At 34.7% G+C, this 18,895-nt stretch overlaps 1 protein-coding gene across 2 annotated transcripts in view; it reads left to right on the top strand.

Moving 5' to 3' along the window:
• LCA5 (lebercilin LCA5) overlaps nt 1-18,895 on the top strand; it is a 103,978-nt gene that overhangs the window by 34,303 nt on the left and 50,780 nt on the right. Inside the window, exon 1 of one of the 2 annotated variants that reach the window (XM_054698976.1) lies at nt 16,074-16,259. The exons of the other annotated variant lie outside the window; for it this stretch is intronic. The gene's annotated coding sequence lies outside the window, so the exon portion shown is untranslated. Of the gene's footprint in view, nt 1-16,073; nt 16,260-18,895 lie in introns of those variants that run through there. 2 annotated transcript variants of the gene reach the window in all.

Here is an 18,895-nt window from a genome sequence, read left to right as displayed (position 1 = left end):
TTCCAGTTAGATTTTCTTTTTAGAAATGATAATTTTATGTAAATTTGATAAGGAAGGATATTCCCCCCCCCCACCAAACTGCCTATACCCCATCTGCCTCCCTTTACCACACCCTCCATCCTTTCCCCTGTTCCCTTTAGTAACCATTACCTTTTTACTGAGTTCAAATTTTTATTTCTTCTATTGTTTAATTTTTTTTTTAGGTATTTATATTCTTCAGATGAATGAAAGCATCCAAAATTTGTCTTTCACTTTTTGACTGATTTCATTCAACATAATCACCTTGAGTCCATCCATTTTGTTCCAAATGCCAATGTTTCTTTTTCTTCCCAGCTGTGTAATAATTCCATTCAATATATGTTTCACAGTTTCTCTATTCATCTATTGAAGGGCACTTGGGTTGGTTCCATGATTTGGCAATTGTAAACAGTGCTGCCATGTACATATCTGTAGATAGATCACTGCAATGTTAGGTTTTTCACCTTATTTGGATAAATACCTACCAGTGGTATTGCTGGGTCAAATAGAATTTCCATTTTTATTTTTTTTAGAAGTTGCCAATCATTTTCCATAGGGACTATACCAGCTTGCATTCCCAACAACAATGGATGAGAGTTCCTTTCTTACTGCAGCCTTGCCAACATTTGTTAATTTTGTTCTTTTCTATATAGGCCATTCTCACAGGGGTGAGGTAGCATCTCAGTTTGGTTTTGATTTGCATTTCTCTTATAATAAGTGATGTTGAACATTTTTTCATATGTCTCTAGGCCATCTGAATGTCTTATTTTGAGAAGTATCTATTGAGGTCCTTTGCCCATTTAATTAGGTCCTTTTTTTAAAAAAAAAGATTTATTTATTTATGTATACTAGAACTGGGGTACAAGCCAGAGATGCGGGGAGGTGAGGATTCACCAGAGACAGAGTGGGGAACAGAACAGGCGGATTGACTGAAATACACTGAAAGGGGAGCAGTGGGCGAGTCAGGAGAGGTCTGCTGCACCATGTGGGTTGCTCCCTGGCCAGGGATCGAACTCATGCTGCAGTGGCTATGGATAGCTTCATAGGTTGCATCTTAACCCCTTGTGCCACCAGGGAGGCCCTAGTTGGGTGCTTTTTAATTGGGTCATTTGTTTCTTTGTTGTTGGGTTGTGTAAGTACCTTATAAACTATGGAGATTAACCCCTTGTCCAATGTATGGTAAGCAAATAATTTTTCCCATTTTGTAGGTTGCCTTTTTGTTTTTGTGATAGTTTCTTTTGAGGTACAAAATCTTTTAAGTTTAATATAGTCCCACTTTTTTTTTTTGCCTTTGTTTCCCTTACTGGTGGGATTGTAGTCCCAAATACATCTTTGTGGTAATGTCCTGTAGTGTGTCCCCTATATTTTCTTTCAAGTACTTTATGGCTTTGCTTCGTATGTCCAAGTCTTCAATCCATTTTGAGTGAATTTTTGCTAATGGTGTTAAATATGAGTCTTGCCTTGGTTTTTTTTTTTTTTTTGCATTGGATGTCCATATTTCCCAGCACCATTTATTAAAAAGGCTATCTTTTCTCCACTGCGTGACCATAATTCCTTTGTCAAAAATTAGCTGTTCGTATTTGTATGGATTTATCTCTGGGCTTTCAATTCTGTTCTGTTGGTCTGAGTTTCTGTTTTTTTCTAATACTATACTGTTTTGGTTATTCTTGCTGTGTATGATGGACATTTTAATAATGTTAATTCTTCCAATCCATGAGCAGGGAATCTTTCCATTTCTTTGCGTCTTCTTCTATTTCTTTTAACAGTGTTTTATAATTTTCTTTGTGTAGGTCTGAGTGTAATATCATTTGAAATCAGGAAGTGTGATGCCTGTTACTCTTTTTTTCTCTTGATTGCTTTAGCAACTTAGGGCCTTCTGTGGTTCCATATAAATTGATAATTGTTCTATTTCCTTAAAAAAAGTCATTAGTATTTTGATAGGTGTTGCATTAAATTTGTAAATTACTTTGGATAATATGGCCATTTTAATTATGCTAATCCTTCCTACCCATGAGCACAGCTAGCTTTCCTTTTTCTGCGTGTCTTCTTTAATTTCCTTCGCCTCCTTCATTATATTTTTTTCTTTTTGGAATGATTGTAAATGGAACTATATTCCTTATTTTTTTTTCTTCTGATGCATTGTTCACACAGAGAAATGCCACTGATTTTTGTGATGATTTTGTATCCTGTCACCTTCATTTACCATCTTCATTTATTATTTCTAGAAGTTTTTCTTGTAAAATATGTTTGCTCTAAGTATGTTGGCATGTCATCTGCAAATATTGAGTTTCACTTCTTTTCCAATTTGTATTCTTTTTGTGTCATTTTCTTACCTTTTTGCTTCAGCAAGGACTTCCAGAACTATACTGAATAACAACGGTGATAGTGAACATGCCTGTCTTGTTCCTGATCTTAGAGGAAATGCTTTCAGCTTTTCATCACTGGGTATGATATTGGATGTGGGTTTGTCATATATGGCTTTTATAATATTTGGATAAGTAAAATTTATTTCATTTTTGGAGGTCTTTATCATAAATGTTGGATGTTGAATCTTGTTGAATAATTTTTTTGATATCTATTGAGATGATCATGATCAGATAACCTGAGATATATAAAGTATGTACTCTTTATCGTTTTCCCTCAAAATAAGAAAGACTTTCTGGCAGGTTTGAGGAGAAATATAATGCTCTTGTATCAATTACTATCAATACTTATCTATCAATTATTGATATATTGAATCTGGGACAATAAAATAATATAAGCAATTGAAAGCATGAGGTGAGAACGTAGTTGAGATGTCAACTAAAATTTTAAGGGATAAACTTATAGTGTGGTCTCTCAGAAGAATGAAAATAGGGCTATATTTGGATGGGGTACTTCTCAGTGTGCCTATAGGTCTAGTAGAGACTGTTGCTCAATTCATGAGGTTTAATGTTTGAATTCAATATAATTTCAAGTCTCAAAAATTTGAGCACTGGCAATAAGCCAGCTATTGTCTCTCAGAATTCCCAGCTCTCATGTGATCTGGAATCTGGTAGGCACTGAGATACTCCAGTAACTCATTCTATGTAGCAGAGTGTTGAACAACAGCTCTGGAATGAAAGATGAGAGCTCTCCATTCCATTACTCTTCTACTTTCTGTCTTACTCTTCCCAAAGTTAACCATAGCATATCATTCATCTCACATAATACTAAGAATGTGGAGGAAACATGCAAATTCTGAAAAGCAAGTTGTGCCAGTAAATATCTGTAAAGAACTGTAAAAGGAAAAATCACCTGCAATTATGAGCTGAACATAATTTCAGGAAGTTGAAGGAAGGACAGTAATTGCTGTCTAATGGGTGTGGAGAGGACTATTTCATGGGCACAAGTGAGATGTACCTTAGAGACTCCTGTAATTAATTGGGAGAAATTTAGAGTGAAGAAGGAAAGATTTACGGATATCTCAAATTTGCACTATACCAATGAATCTCATTCAGTTAGGGACAATACCATAACACCATCCCCAAAGGTGTTTGTAAATGTGTGTAGGCATTTTTGCTTATCACCAGGGCTCTGGGACCTACAGGTATTTAGTGTGTTGGGACCAAGTATAAAATGTAATGTAGTGCTCAGAACAATTTCATGCAAGGAATTTTTTTTGCCCAAAATACTAGTAAGAAATGATTCTTTTGAAAAGCCATGTACTATTACATTACCAAGTAATGTGATAAACTATGAGGTTATGTATGCTCTAATTCTCTTCTACAATATTTAAGTTATTTGATAAATCATGAAAAATCAACTATTTATTTAGCATTGCTTTTCTAATAAAGTATGGTGGTAGAAGTAACAGACATACTTTGCAATATCAAGAAAAGTGCAAATTAATGTTCAATTTAAAAATGTAAAAATTGAATAAAGTACTGTGCAGTTTTATCTTCTTAAAGTTTCTCTGCTGCACATGAAGGTCATTTTAGGAGACCTAGTCATAACTGAATTTAAGCTTTAAAGAAACGGAGAATTTCCTCTTTCCAAATCCCAAGAAAATGGAGATTTTGAGATACTCAGAGAATAAAGGACTTAAAGAAATTTATTATCTGTTTTCTAATTCCAGGGAAAATAACACATAAATCATTGCAAGGACAGAGTGACAGACAGATGTAGATTTGGGGTAGAAGTCTCTCTAGTCTTTCATGTTTGGATATTTTCATAATAAAAAGTTATATTTAAAATCACCCAAGTGCCAATACTTTATTCTTTTTATAAATGTATTATTTTTATTGAGGTCACATTGGCTTACAATACTGTATGTGTTTTAGGGGTATGTTATTTGAAGCACCTATAATCCTCCACCATAGTCCACTGGGCTCCCTCCCTGCTTTGCCTCCTATTCCTTCCCCTTCTGGTAGCCCAAGTTCTACAGTCAGATTTCAAGGGTTTGTTTTGATTTGGTTTTGTCTGTTCCTTCGCATTTTTTTTGTTTTTGTTTTTTGATTCCATGTATGAGTGGAATCATTTGGTTTGTCTTCTGAATTATTTCATGTAGCATAATCCCCTCTACTTCCTTCTAAATTGTCACAAGTAGAAATATTTCATCTTTTTTCAATGCTAAGAAGTATTCCATTGTATATATATATCACCACTTCTGCTTTATCCACTAATCTGTCACTGGGTACTTAAGTTGTCTCCATAACTTGGCTATTACAAATAGTGAGACAATGAATATAGAAGTGTATATATGCCTTTGAATTGTGTTTTTGTATTCCTTCGATAGATACTTAGGAGTGGGATTGCTGGATCATATGGTAGATATAATTTTAATATTTTGAGGAACTTCCACACTGTTATCCATTGAGAAGTTACTAGCCTACATTCCCACCTAGAGTGTACAAAGGTTCCTTTTTTCTCCACACCCCAACCAGCACTTACTGCTCCTGGCCTTTTTGATATTAGTCATTCTCAGAGGTGGGAGGTGATAACTCATTGAGGGTATCACTTGAATTTCCCTGATGAAATTGACAATGAGCATTTTTTAATGAGCCTGTTGGCCATCTCTGTATCTTCTTTGGAGAAGTGTCTAATTAGTATCTCTATTTCTTTTTAATTGGTTCCTTGTTTTCTTTTTGTTGAGTTGTATGAGTTGTTTGTAGATCTTGGATATTAGCCATTTATTGGATGTATAATGTGAAAATATTTTCTCCCATTTGGTAGGGTATCTTGTTGGTTTTATAATGTTTCTTTTGCTGTGTAAAAGCTTTTTAATTTGATGTAACCCAGTTTATTTTTGCTTTTGTTTCCCTTGCCTTTGGAGTTGAAACCCCACAGACATCACTGAAGCCAGTGTCATAGAATGTTTTGCTCATAATTTATTCTATGTATTTTATGGTTTCATGCCTTAAATGAAATCTTTGATCCATTTTGAATTAAATTTGTGGTTGTTCAGTTTTCCCAACACCGGACTTTCCTTTATCCATTGTATGCTCTTGGCTTTTTTTTTTTTCATAAGCTAACTCTTCATGTAAGTGTACATTTATTTCTGGGCTCTTAATTCTATTCCATTGATCTACTTTTATTCCAAAACCATATTGTTTTGATTGCTATTGCTTTGTAGTACATTTGAAGGCAGGGAATATGCTACCTCCATCCATTTCTTTTCTTTTTGTCAAACTTGCTTTGGCTATTCAGAACCTTTCGTGGTTCCATATAACTTTCAGTAATGATTGTTCCATTTCTCTGAAGAATGCCATTTAAAAATTGTGAGGGATTACATTGAATCTGTATATTGCCTTGGGTCCTTGGGTAAGACAGCTATTTTAACAATTCTTCCCATGCACGAGAATGTTATATATTTCCATTTGTTTGTGTCTTCTTCTATATAAGACTGCATCTTATGGGTTCACTTCAGTCTCTTACCTGAATCTTTTGCTGAACAATAGGCAATTTATGTTCACCATAGATCAGATGGTCATTTAGGAATGATTCTTATTTCACAGAGAAGATGTGTAGAGTTTTCATTCGTTTTAAGTAAATACATTGCTATCTAATTAATGGAAACTTTGGTTTAAATATTCTCAAGTAAGTTGATTCCTTTTTTTCATAGGAAGCTAGTATTGAAGATGGGATCTAGTGCTAACCTTATGTATGCAATACCCTAGACCATTGCCTATTATTTGCAAACATAGACCTTTCTGTGTATAAATGACCTTTGCCCACTTGATTGTACAGTCCATGTATAGATAATCTGTATCCAAGCAGTTGATTTTATAGTCCATCTATCTCTGTAGCTGAGTAGTCTGTAGGAGTTAAAGACAGTAGACTATACATATCATCTCACCTTTTGTCCATGCCCCATACCTATGTCTTTTTCATCCTTGCATGTATTGCTTATTCAAGTGACACTCATTTGACCCTCATAGCAAAACAATGTGCTGAAATGTCTAAATTAACTTTCTGTCTTAGAAGATAATCATTTATGATGTTAATTTGCACTATAAAAGTCTTCCTCCTTGATGATTCCAAGAAAATCTAGAGCCTAGTCACATTTGAATGATTATAAATCTAAATCAGTGAAGTTCAAAATAATAAACTTTAATATACTTAACAGTCTGTCCATTTCAGCCTAATTATTTGCAAACTCCTTGCAATCAGAGTAACTTTTCTCCTGGAAGCACTCTGGAAAAAGTTTTACATGCCAAATGAGACATATAAATGAATAATTATCTAATAAAATATTAAAATTTACTTAGAAAAAAGATTCTTGAAGATGTAATGTTTTCTGGTTGAAGCAAGGTTTTATCCTAGCAAGTTTATCCACTAGTAATTACAATGCACTTTCCTCCAGTGCACATTTGGTCCAAATGTAAATATTCCAAACATAATTATCCTTGGAAGGCTATTGCATGGTAATGGTTGCTACAATTTGGGAATAATCCCAGTGGAATAGCTCCAGTTTTCTCTTTTCTCTATTAATAGTCCCTCACATTTTTCTCCATGTTACAGATGTTCTTTGAAAACCTATGCTGAAGGCTTTTTGTTGTTCAATAAGAATTTAAATCTTCTATATTTTAATAATAATTTGGAAATTCAGTATGTTCTCCAAAGCCATACATTTAAAATTATCACCAAAAAACCACTAAATGATCATGAATTAAAAAGGTCTCCAGGGCCTCCCCGGTGGCGCAGCGGTTGAGCGCTGGGTTGCGAAGCTGCCCGCAGCCTCTGCGACGCCGGTTCGATCCCCGGCTGCTCCCCGGCCACCAGAGGAGGGTCCCACATGGCGCACAGACTTCTCCTGCCGCCCGCTGCTCCCCTCAGCAGTGTACCTTGGTCCTTCTGCCTGCTCTGCTCCCTGCTGTAGCTCTGGTGAGTTCTCTCACCCTCCTGTGCTTCTGACTGTACCCAGTGCATGTATAAACAAAATGAACAAACAAATAAATAAATAAAATAAAAAAAAACATGCCTCTAAAAAAAAAAAAACAAAACAAAAAGGTCTCCAAATTACAGATAGGTATTAATTTTAATAAATGCTTATAATTCTGCATTTCTTCTTTTCCCAGTCATTTTATTTATCATCAATAGCTTTGAAATTATCTATAAAATATTTAAAAATATAAATTACAGATACTCTGTACCTGCTGATTAAATCTAAAACCTTTTCATGTTATTTTAATTAAGATTTGTTGAAATATATATAATATTCTATTTGGGCACAAACAACAGGGAGAAGGCAAAATACAAATAACCAAGCAAGCCCTCTGGGGAAGGACACACCACAAAAAAAAAAATCAGCCCCCAGAACTCAACAACAATAACATGAAAGAACTTCTCTACCTGCTAGATAGAGAACTTAGTATCATCATGATTAAAAAACATATAATTATGCAAGTAGTCAGAGATTAAATATGAATAAATAATTGTTATTTTGTATATTTTCACATAGGCTGAAAAACTAGAATTGTTGTAAAAATAAATATGTTACTTTTGGAATTTTCAAAAGTTCTCAACTTTTTTCTAATCATAAAAGTTAAATATGTTCATGACAGGCAAATCAGAACATTTATTTAAAATATAAATACAAAAATTCCATCATTCACAAAGATTTTTGCACATCTGTTATAATTTTATATTTAAGTTTGTCTTTTTTTTTCAAGTTTGTCTTTCTTAAAAGAAGTTATTAAGTTCATCTCCTCTTATCACTAAATTTTACATTTAATCTTTCCCAATATTTAGCCATAAATCATGATATAGTTAACTGTATTACTATGAAATGGTACCTTTTTTTATAAATAATTTTTAAAAAATAATTTTCATAGAAGAGAGGGAAGGCTCCACCATCAAGGTGAACTGTGGGTCTCGGGAAGGTGCAGGCCTGCCTGCTGGGCTGTTGGAAGCTAGCAACTGTGTGATCCCCTTCTGGAACTGAGTAAAGACAGAGCGAGGGCTCTGAAAATAAAGGTTAAGATGGGCATGTAGAGGAAGACACCAGCAGCATACAGAGACTTGGTGGTCTTCAGGGACAGTGCCCATCAACCCACTCACAGCATCACAATCCTTGTGGAGTTCTGGTATAACAGTGCTAGATTTGGTCTGGCCACCAGTTCCTGACATCCTAGTAGAAGCACCCCAAAGAGCTGCCCACCAGTACCACAGTGGCCCAATGCATAGAACAAATTAGAAAACAAACAACAGGGAGGAGGAAAAATACAAATAATTTAGAATTGCCGTGATTAAAAAACATAAAGAACACAAACAGGAACAGAATGATATGCAAAATACAATTCATAAACTGAAGAAGAAAATTGAGTCTTTCAAGAAGGAAATGCAGGATATTAAAAGATTAATGGAGGAGCTAAAGAACTCTGGGAAAAGTAGCGAAAATAGAATTGATGAAATGGAAGAAAGAATAAGTACTCTCAAAGAACCAAAAAAGAAAAGGAAAGAGAAATACAAAGGAAAAAGAATGAAGAAACACTTTGAGAACTATCTGACATATGAGGAAAGGAAATAAAAGAGTTAGAGGAATCCCAGAAGGGGAGGAAAGAGACAAAGAAACCGAGAAACTATTCAAGGAGATCATCGAAGAGAACTTCCCAAACATGAAGAAGGAGATGAAAATAGACATACAGGAAGCCAGAAGAACACCAAATCACCACAATGAAAGGAAAACTACAGCAAGACACATAATAGTAAAGCTTCCAAGAGTCTAAGACAAGGAAAAAATAAGCCGACAAGGGGGAAGAAACAGATAACCTATAAAGGAAAACGAGTCAGGCTGACATCAGACTTTTTTGAAGAAACACTACAGGCAAGAAGAGAATGGAGTGACATATTCAACAAACTCCAAGTCAAAAAATGCCAACAAAGAATACTTCACCCCACAAAGCTCTCCCTCCACTATGATTAAAAAACAAGCAAAAGGAAAAATAAAGACCTTCTCAGACAAACAGAATCTCCAGGAATTCATTACTACTACTCCAAAAAATACTACAGGAAGTCCTAAAGCCAAAACCAACAGAGGAATGACTAGGAAGAACAGAATAAGGTAAGGAATAAAATCACAAAAGACAAGCAAAATGACAAATACAGACACCAACGTATCAATATTAACCCTAAATATAAATGCACTAAACTCATCAATAAAAAGACAGAATAACAGGCTGGATTAAGAAAACAGAACCCAACATTCTTCTGTCTACAGGAAACACATTTAACTACAAAAGATACACTGAAAGTAAAAGGTTGGAAAACAATCATACAAGCAAATGACCAAAAAAGAACAGCTATACTTATATCAGATGAAATAGACTTCAAACTAAAAAAGGGTAAAAGGAGACACAGATGGACACCACATTATGATTAAAGGGACAATACATCAGGAAGATATAGCACTCATCAACATATGCTCACCAAATGAAGGAGCACCAAAGTATACCAGACAATTATTATCAGCTCTGCAAACAGACATTAGAGAAAATACATATATAGTAGGAGACTTCAAAACCCCACTCTTGCCAATGCACAGATCAATGAGACAAAAAATAAAGAAGGAAACTAGAGCCCTAAATAAAGACCTAGACCTCATGGGCTCGACAGACATCTAGCCAGGCTCATGAAAAAAAAAAAAAAAAAAAAAAGGAGAAAACACAAATAAATAGGATCATAAAAGAAATTACAACAGACTCAATAGAAATCAAAAGAATAATCAGAGATTACTATGAACATTTATATGCAAACAAATTCAACAATCTGGAATAGATGGACAAATTCCTAGAAAAATATAATCATCCACAATGGAATATTATTAGTCAAAAAAGATAAACTTGTGTCATTTGCAGCAACATGGATAGAGCTAGAAGGGATTATACTCAGTGAAATAAGTCAGAAGGAAAAAGAAAAATATCAAATGGTTTCACTTATAGGAGGAATACAGGGGACCCAAATAAGGGATCAGGGAAAAATAACAATAAACTTTTTTAAAATAATAACTTTTATAAAACTTTTATAAATATTTTGATAAATAATTTTGTGATAGTAATACGTTTGCACTGTACGATTTTTATGTTTAGGAATTTCTTCAAGGAGGATAATTCTACAAGTCAAATTATTGGGTTGAGGGATACAGTCATTTTAAGACATTTGATAAATTACTAACAAAAAGATGTAAACAACTTATACTCCCAGAGTATGAAAGTGCCTGTTTTAGTACCTCCTTACCAGCACCAAGCATTTTAATTCTTGAAATATGAAGTGAGGAGGTGAAAGTGGAATCTAGTTTCTTTTTAAAAATAATAATTCATTTGAAATGTTTTTTAAAGATTTCTAATGTCATTAGATTTTTCCACAATGAAAATTTGGTCAATTATCTATTTTCCACAATGATAATTTGGTCAATTATCTATTTATATCCTTTATTCATTTGTTGAATGGAGACCTCTTATACTATATTTAATATTGGGAAGTTTCTTCCTTGTAAAATTTGATAGATATTTATTTTAATTTTATGCTTACTTTTTATATTTTGAATTTTTACACTTAATTCTTAAATTCACTTTGTATGTATTTGATGAAATGGTATGAGATAGTTTACAAAGATCCCTACATACATGAATTAACTAGAATCACTTAATGAATAATCCTTCCTTTTTTTTGATGTGAGACACTTTATTAATGTTATTTTTATAGCACTATACCATTAGAGTATTTGGACATGTTATATATCACTTATAATTATTAGTTTTTGTTTTCAAACTTTAAGTGAACCTATATATCAATTTGGGATTATTTGTCATCTTTCTAAGGATATGGTATATTTTTAGGTTTTTTTCTTTCTGTAGCTCACAGAATTGTGATTATAATAAATGAAACATCTTGTCTTTTACATTATCTAATTAGATATTGATGGATCTATAATAATGATCTCTGTAATCACAATTTTTACCTACATAATAATTTTCTCTTACATTGCCTAGCTAGATGGTGCCAGGAAGATAATAATAAAAATAATAATTTATACATTCATTGGCCTTGAAGTTACTAAGCCACTATCTTCTTTAATTTTCAAATAATCTGAGGTAGTGGACATTATGGTTTCCATTTTACAAATTAGGCCACTGAAACAGATTTCAAGTAACTTCTCTGAATTTGCAACTTCTAAGTGATAGATCCAAGTCTCTCTGACCTCTGACTTCAAAGTCTGTGCTCTTTATCACAAAACTTTGAAATACAAACCTATTAAATTATATATTTTTTACTTATATTCTGATCGACTAAACTTCAGGATTTAAGGTACATTTTAAATTACAAATTTCAAATCAGCATTCTTTATTCCCTATTGCAAACTCCTCAATAAATCCTCTATTGAATTTCAAAGAATACTCCAGAAACAAGAACTCTCAAGCGACTGTCAGTAGAATTTGTCAAGAGAAGATTAGAAAGGTTCTATTAATATTTTTGCATATATTTGTGTTCTTAGCACTAACCTTGTGATTTAAAAATTACATTTCCTTCTTACACTTGCAATTTCTTTTTAAAAATATCTAGACAATTCCAGAAATTCCCACTTAATTTCACTGTATACACTAGACAACAAGTATAATGACATAGTATTAACATCCAGCACTAGAACTTTATTTCTTTACTCACATCAGCTATGAACTATGTCTTTTCTTTCTTCATTTGGCTGTGTAAATAAGTGCTTCCCAAGGAAAATATCACCATCTTCCATATAAAAAACTGAATACTCTTTGGGAGATGGAATCCACTCTGGTCTACTGTAATCACAATTAAAAGGGTCTGAATCACTATGGCAATAAAGGGATTGATCTCAAGCCCTAAGGCATAGCATCTCATGTTTAGAGTAGCTGCAATCTGAACCCATATCTTTATGGAAACATTTAACCCACCCTGAACATCAAATAACCAGTATAGCATGCTCAGAAGCTATTTTTGCAACTCCTAAGATGTGGGGTCTCTCTTTCACAGCTGAGAGCATCCCCAAAGCATCCTGTATTCTCCCAAGCCAGCGCCTATTATTCTGTAGGTCTGGGGTAGGGACTGAGATTCCAAGTGTTTCACAGTGATTCTAATATTGCTTATTCATGGGCCCGACTTTCAGAAGCAAGACTTAGGCCAAAAACATTCCAGCTGACTTTAAATCAATCACTGTAAAAGCAATCATGACTTCCTTAATATTTTAATAGGCTTTAGTGCTCCATTATATAGTAAAGATTTGGGTGTGAGGTTTTGTAATTCTAAAGAATTTGTTTGTCATTTAAAAATTTTTTTACAGCATGTAATGAAAAAAACCTGCCAGCAGCATCAGTAAAAAAGATCATTCAAAATTAACAGTCCTTCAAGTCTTGGAAACATTGCACAAAAAAAATATGAAATGGACATTATCTCAGCTCACTAAAATGATGGATATTTCTGAAGGGGGTCTTTCCTCATAGTAGAATGGACTGCTACCTTTCAATATTCAATTAACCCTGCATCCTTGATCACTGACTTTTGTGGAAGACCTTTGCTGGATATTGCATGAGAGAATATACTCTTGTCACAATGGCATAAAAGTATGAAAATAAAGGCACAGAGGAATATCATAGTCATAACATTTAAGTACAAATAAGATAGATCTGAGGAAGATGCTAATAGTTGTGCCAGCATGGAAGTTGATGTATAGAGATACCTCCTGCAGTAACCAGTTATTCTTCAATAACCACTAACCACACCATATATGGTGACCATCCCATAGAAGAACTCAGCAGTTGGCACGGCTCTGGCTTTGTAACCAAGAAGAAACAGTAGTCTGTTGATCATGAAGCGAACTCCATAAGATCATATCTGGTTTGTAGCAACTCCAGGAAGTTTGTCCTGGGGAGGGTCTAATTTGTGATCTCTGTCTGTGGTGGTCAGATCTTTATCTCGTTGCGGTAAATAGGGAGGGAAAATGGATATAAATGTGTCATACAGAAAAATCTGGATAGGTAAGAGGATTGAACGGCAGAGGATAGAAATCCAGGTGTGGCTTAGTAAACTCCATGCTTGGTCAAGCTTTCCAGTCTAGTGTACTGAATTTTTTTTTCTGAAATTGGTGCCAGTTTTCTCTCTTCACTTCAACTTCTGACTCTTCCTGTTACCAATGGTTGCAAAAATCCATCCTGTCCTCTTAGCCTCTTTGATTCTCCTTCCTTCAGTGAGATAATCATTTTAAATTCTTTATTTGCATGTATAATACTTTACAATAAACCCATGGTGACATTTTCTTAATAATGATTTTTTTCGACTATAGAAGATAGTCTGAAATAATAATAATGATTTTTTTTCCTACTATAGAAGAATGGAGATGGGAAATTCTGAATAGGTAGAATTATAGAAGGCAAAAATACAATTAGCTATAATTGTTATTCTAAAACAACCACTATTCTTGTCTTTTCTTTGCTCATCCAACCCACTAGCCCTTTCTGTTGGTGAAGAATATCCTAGGGTGGTAGTTGATGATAGTAAGGTTGGTTCTGCATTTTTTAGTAAGCCTTGGTGGAAGGTTTTAAAGTCTTACTTATTTTTGGCTGTGTAGAGAATTGTCTGTACTTTGGTGAGTAACCAAAATACTGGGGCAACAGAAAAAGCCCCACTCAGCATTTCAGTTAGCATGAAGTGGGAAGGGAAAGATTAGAGACACTTCTAAGTGTAGTAATGCTTCTCTCATTATTTGTATTATTTAATTTGCATTATCTGAAAAAAATCTTAATTCATCTAACTATTATGGTTTTCTTATATGTCTTGGGTAATTAGAGTATTACCAGTATTAGAGTCTACCTGACTCCTGTTCCCAATTATTAATTTTAGTGTTATAGATTAGACCAACTTGTCCTCTGTACCTGCTATCTGGCCCAGATACCATAATCTTAAGACCACTCTTGTCCTGTAACTAAAGCAAGTAGTTGACCACAATATGCTTGATGCAAAGAAACAGTTTGTTGATGCCAAATAGGACAAGGGGGATCTTACTTCCTGCTGTCTGATTTCTTTTGTGAATCTACAAAGCCAGGTCCTGTATTCTTACCTCAATATCCAATATAGTGAATGACATGGTAATTGATACTCAACTACCTCCTGGACTTGCCACTGGGATCTTTGTCCCTGAGATCTCTGGAAGAACATCATTCTGTGTTAGTTTCACTGAATTCTAAGCTAGATTGTGATCCTTCACTAGTTCCCCCCATCATTTCACTAAAACTTCTCTCAACAAAGATAACACCAACCAGAAATGGCAATATTTTAAAAAGCTGTGATAAAATATACAGAAAGTTCACTGTTTTAATGTGAAAGTGTGTAATTTAAAGTGTGTAATTTCATAGCAATAAGTATATTCAAAATATTATCTATTCGGAACTGCTGCCCATTTCCAGAACATTTTCATCATCCCAAAGAAAATTCTGTATCTACTTGTCAGTAACTCTGACGAGAGAGAGTGAACTCTCTCTCCAAACCCTGGTTACCTCTACTTTCAGTCTCTGTAAGTTTGCCTACTCTAGATATTTCACATAATATTAATATTTTTTCCCAAGTTTTACTCACCCCTGAAAACAATGATCATTGAATGTACAGACCTTTGAAGCGAGAAAATAAAGACCTAATAGTGAACTTAAGAAAAGTAGAGTATTTGAGCTTCCCATGACTACTACATTTATGATTTTTGCTATTTGTATTACTTATAGTATCAATTATTTCATTTTTTAGGTATAAGTAAACTTTACATTACCGGCAAGTGTCATTTACAAATAGAAGGAAACTGTTAAATGGATAGAATGAAAAAAATAGGGGTTACATGTTAGCCAGAAACTAATGCATGCAAAGAATATGTGCAAAAGGCTGCTCTTGTTGCTTTAAAATGATTAGTATTACTGAGATATTAAAGACTACCACCAGCTTGAGATTTTTCTCTCCCCTGAATTCAGAGAGTTTTAAAGGCGTTATTTAATATTACATCATGTAGACCATTAACATAATTTCAAGTAGCACTAGTATTAAGTGACCAACATTTTGGGCAGCACTATTTTGTAAATGTTTTACAGCTTTAGTCATAATACAGTTCCTTATGTAAGTAAGTCTCCACCCATTACTTACCCTGGTACATGCTAATACGTACATACAGGGAGTGAGAAGGAGCTTTAAATAACTTATTTATTTACTGTTTTGGAGTCATATTTCTGAAATTGTTTTCCTATTATTTACACAGAAAAAAATTTTCAGGTGCTGAGATCAATGAAGATCATTTTAATTTACCAAGGCATAAAAGATTATTTTTAAGGAAAAAAGAAAAAAATTATGTTAATTCCTCTTTATAATTCAGGATTTCAGTGATCTGAAAATATTGGGGGTAAAAAATCACCTGAGTACTAAAGCATGCATCATTTGAATGGATTGAAGTTCAAATCACAGCAAAGCAGCTTATTTTTCATCCATCACCATGGATACAAAAGGACAGCTGAAGTGCAGGCATCTGACATCACAAGCATGCCCAAACAGGCCCGGGAGGCAGGCGCAGCGCCACAAAGGACTCAAAGAAAGGCCAGGCTGGGAGGGGAGAAAGAGGCAGAGGGACAGGATGATTGTTAGGATGATGAATCAGACATTCAGTTGGGAGGATTAAATTTGAGGAGGCACGAGGCCAACGGAGAAGCTTGGAGACCCGCGGTTGTTTACACCGACCTTTTAATACCTCTAAGCCAGAAATAGAACCAGAGGGAGACAGAGAGAAGGTATAGCAAATCACTTGCTACTCAAACGGCAGTTTCAATAGTTACTTTTCCCTTCTTCGTATTCTATGTTTCAGCTTTCATTTCAATGTTCTAAAGCTTTGACCTGCCTGGCTCACCTAATAGCACAAATTAATACCCGAAGTAGCTGAAGATTCCAAAAAACAGCTTGAAAGAGTCAAAGGCACCAGTACCCACAGGACTATAGAGTGGTAAATGTTGAGAAAAATGGCTGTATTCGGTATTAAGTGCTTCTTCGTGAACAGACACGATTTTTTCCCCTTCCGTTTATTTAAATTTTTTAATTAACTTAAAATTGTTACTCTTACTAAAAGGCACTGCATCTACTCTGAGGCTGCTCCATTTTGTACACTGACCCGGACTCAGGAACTTCAGAGGCAGCTGGTCAAGTTTTAACAGTGGCCGCTACGGGGGAGCTACCGTTTGCAGCATTTGCTGATTTCTGTGGTGTAAATATTTTCACTATTTTCAACTTCTAACATAATGTCAGTGAGCTTGCAGATTTTCTGAAAATCTAAGAATTGGCGGGTACTAGTGAGCACTAACATATCCATGACTTCTATGCCAGCCCCGCACCAACTTGTGTCTGGGATTGAAGGCCCCACTGGCCTGTTTCCTCATCCGATGAGAGTTGGAGCTGGCCTTAAGCTTTGGTGGTTAGACTTCTGCATTGGTTTGTTCTGGTGTTTTGAGAGAGGATTCTTGGGGGCTACTTCTGAAAGCAGGTAATTGGGAGCTGTTGTGGTGTTAGAGATCTCCCTCCTGGCATTCACTTCAACTTTACAGGGCTGTTCTGACTCTTTCAATGAGTATTTGAGAATTCTGTATAAAGAGGCACTCTATGAAAAGAAACTTTTATTACTAAGAGAAAAAAAAAAAACAGAAAACCATGTGAATCTTAATGGCCCTCTTCCATTTATAAAAATTTATGATCATATGAAATTAAAGTGTGAGTCAAATATACTGCTATCTGTGGACAGTACTAGATCTACAATAGTACTTATTCTTTATAGGTTAAATATTCAACACTGGCTAGAATTGTTGACCATGCCTAAGTGGAATCATATCTACAGAATCATAGATATTTTAAAACAAGAAGGATCTTAGAAATAGCTTCCCCCAAAGGTTTTTACATATGCCTAAACTGTTCATCAGAGCCCCCTTCAGAAGATAACTGTGTGTGTGTGTGTATGTGTGTGCATGCACACACACATGCACGTATTAAACAGCAATCCACTTCTGCCCCCTCCCTGCTGCCATGCTCCCTCCAACAGAGAAGTCATCTCTTAGGATTTATGCTTCCCATGTTTTAAATATTGGGTTTCTGTATAAGATTTCTATTGAAGAAAGGCTTCTGTTGTGTACTTTGGGGCCAGGGATTGGAATAAAGGCAGGGGGCAGGAGAGGGGAATGGAAGTAAAGGCAACTGATTAATGCCATTTGCCTTGTTTATCAAGCCAGAAAGCAAACTTTAAGAATGATTTGTCCGGTATCCTACATTCAGGAGGAGGTAGATATATGTCTGGAATTCAGGTCGCTAAGTTTCCAGACCATTATTTCTCCTTTCAGAAGCTGGCTACCTGAAACCACTACTTCCTATTATGTGTCTCTAGGTAAATAATCTAACCCTGTACAGTCCAGTGGGGTAGCCACAACTCACATGTGACTACTTTATAATTATAATGTGGCTGGTCTGAATTGAGATATATTGTGTCTATAAAATACACACTAAGTAGCAAAGTCTTAGTTAAAAATAATGTGAGATATCTAATAATTTAGTCAATCTAAGAATTTAGTAATTCTTAAATGTTATTTACATATTGAAACAATACTTTGGATATTTTATAGGAAATAAAATATATTATAAAATTACTTTCACTTTTTAAAATGTATTTTAATGTCACTACTGGTCAATTTAAAATTATTTTAAATTTTATTTTTCTACTAGACATTATGGACTTAACCTCAGGGTCAGATTTAAAAGTGGAAACTAGCTGCCCTTCCTGTTTCTTAAGGTTGTTTTGAAATTAAATGAGGTAATCTTTGTAAAAATACTCCGTAAAATACTATACAAACATAGGATCACACTCCAAGGCATTTTAATACTTGATTGGTCACCTGTTGTTTAGTTGCTCTGTGAAAGGTGGTAAAAGTTTTGTGGAGTTTTTTCCTTTGTTGCTGTTTATATGTTGTTTTGGTACATGGGGATGGAGAAGTAGTAAAGTTATAGTGTTGGTACACAAACGTGATAATGAGCACATTCATTTATTCTTCTTACAGCCTCTGTGTGCTGAGTCTTTCAATTCATTAGCCTCAGTTCTGAGCCATATAGGTGGCAGATGCTACATACATGCAGTAGGGATCTCAGCATCCTACTGGGAAAGAACTTTACTGAGGTGAAGTGTCACACACAGCTGTCTCAATGAAGAGATGTTGGAGAAGGTAGTGTCTGACTGTAGCACTGTGACCGTTACTCAGATCCAGCTCAGCACAGTACTCTTGTGTTTATTTCATAAGACAAGAGAAATGAAGCAGTTTCACTAAATCATACTAAACATCTGGCCACAACATGTGTCTTCCTTCATCAGTTCAGGCTTCTATAACACAAATACCATGGA

The sequence above is a fragment of the Talpa occidentalis genome, unplaced genomic scaffold (genome assembly GCF_014898055.3).
Source record: "Talpa occidentalis isolate TD23 unplaced genomic scaffold, MPIMG_talOcc4v2.1 talOcc4.2, whole genome shotgun sequence".
Lineage (NCBI taxonomy): Eukaryota > Metazoa > Chordata > Mammalia > Eulipotyphla > Talpidae > Talpa > Talpa occidentalis.
This window is presented reverse-complemented; position numbering and strand designations above follow the sequence as displayed.